Genomic DNA, 2,284 nt, shown 5'->3' on the forward strand with positions numbered 1-2,284 from the left:
AAAAAAAAAAAAAAAAAAAAGAATAAGATTCCCTATTTTTCTTATGTATTAGCCAAGGTTGAATGACTTATTTCCCAAATATTTTCTCTGAAAACATTTCTGATACGAAGGGAAATACAAGTAGTTGAATAAGGAAGAGAGTTAAATTTTTGGTTCTTAACTCTCATCAGCATAACTTCATTCACTTAAAAAAAACTATTCTGCTTATGTAAATTCACTGTTAAAAATATTCATGAAATATTAAAACAAGATATCATTACATAAAGTTAAAAGACAATCACTGGTAACTTGGATGTTATCTTTCCAGACATTTTCATGCATACACATGAAATAAACATAATTTTGTTCTGCAACTTGCCTTTTCTACATAATGTAACACAGATAGCTTTCCATATCAGTAAATTTAGATCTGACTCATTTTAATTACTATGCAGTATTATAGATGTACTGCAATTTATTTAAGTTGTTTCTATTTCTGTTTTGGTAATTTGCCACTACAAACAACTAATGTTGCTATTAACATCTTGACATTAATTTTCTTTATTTTTCTTTTTTGTAGTGAGGGGTCTTGCTCTTGCTCTTGAACTCCTGGCCTCAAGCAATCCCACCACACCTGGCCTTTGACATGAATTTAAATAAATGTTAAGACAGATGTTTTTTAAAATGAAAAAATGCTTTCATAAACAGAATAGAAAATTGGCTTGAAATTGCATATCATTTTTGGATTGGTCATTCATTCCTTTTGTTCCTGCTGATTTCATGGCTAAATGAGAACTCATCACTGGCTACTTTATTAAAGAACTATTAGGTAATGGTGATTAAGAGGGAAAAAAGACCAGCCAGGAGTGGCGGCACATGCCTGTAGTCCCAGGTACTCTGTACTCCCAGAAGGCTGAGGCAGGAGGATTGCTTGAGCTCCCAAGTTCAGGAGCATCCTGGGCAAGATAGTGAGATCTGTCTTCCAAGAAAAAAAAAAAAAAAGGAAAGAAAAAGAACGAACGAAAGAAAAAAGATACGTAATATATACTCTTTATGTTCCAAAAAATATATAGTTAATACCTAAGAAGGTAAAAGATCAGTCTTTGAGAATAAAGCTAATAAACATTAAAGCAACATTTTTCACTGTGTAAGTAAGCCACCATCAGAAGAGGCTTGAAACAGTTGCCAATGAGACAATTGGAGAGGTGCAAACCTAATGTGTGGCTTTTCAGCTCAGCCCTTTTTTTTTTTTGGTGATGGGATCACCAGGAACATAAGCTAATAAAATAGGAGAAAAGGTAAAAAGGAAAATATAAATTTGCCTGCCAGCCTCTCCATGTGTTCACCTCCCTTCCCTTCCCTTCCCTTCCCTTCCCTTAGAAAACCTTACTTTCTCCATTCTCTTCCTGAAGAAAGGTGGATGTTACTTCCAAGATTATACTTTAGTTTTAAATTCACTTTGATTTTTCAGTTTGTACTTCCATTTCGGTTTGTAACTGAAGGAAGGAAGCAAGCTGGATTGAATTTGCCCGGGTTTCCTGAATTTTACGCTATGGATTCAGAGCTCAGAAGTAACAGGCCTTGCTCAGTGGATTTCAAGCCTCCAGTTCTCGGGTGAAGGACAAGGTTAATTCTGCTCTAAATAATTCTACTATTCAGCAAACCTTGCATCTACAGGAAAAACACAGGCTGTGACTGCAAACCCACTGGCAAAGGCAGACAACTGCCAGACGGGCGGGAAAACGGGGGAGGGCCTTTAGCAAATACTGCATGGCTCCCAGGGCCCCGAGGGCTGGACTCCTGCGGGAGATAAAGGGCATTTGTTAAATAAAGAAGTCAATTGGGCAGACAAAAGCTTCTGGCGCAGGAAGTTAGTTCGACTAAGGATACCAAAAAGTAGGAATTTGAATAGCTTCCTTGGTGTGAGGTTGCAGTGAAACCTCATTGAAAAGAAGCCAGAGGTGGTGAGCCTCTCCTTGGGCCATTCCTGGCTTCTGGGTGGTTGATGAAAACTCTTGATCCTAAAAGAACATGTTGAGAATTCTAAAAGGTTAAGCACCTGGGAAATTACTTCAGTGTGGTGGTAGCATCATGGTAGTACTACTTCCTGTCATACCACCAAGTGAGCCATTCAGAAACAGAAAAGCCCTCTCGCTACAAGGGGTCAGGTTGTCACCTGTGGCGTATGTATCTTGCTCTATAAAACTACATCTTGCTCTTGCTCTATAATCCTACCTCGCTCCCCCTCAATAAATTTCACCGCGTGCTTGCCTTAAAAAAAAAAAAGAAAAGAAAAGAAACAGAA

Source organism: Propithecus coquereli, unplaced genomic scaffold (assembly GCF_000956105.1).
Source record: "Propithecus coquereli isolate 6110/MARCELLA unplaced genomic scaffold, Pcoq_1.0 Scaffold124, whole genome shotgun sequence".
Lineage (NCBI taxonomy): Eukaryota > Metazoa > Chordata > Mammalia > Primates > Indriidae > Propithecus > Propithecus coquereli.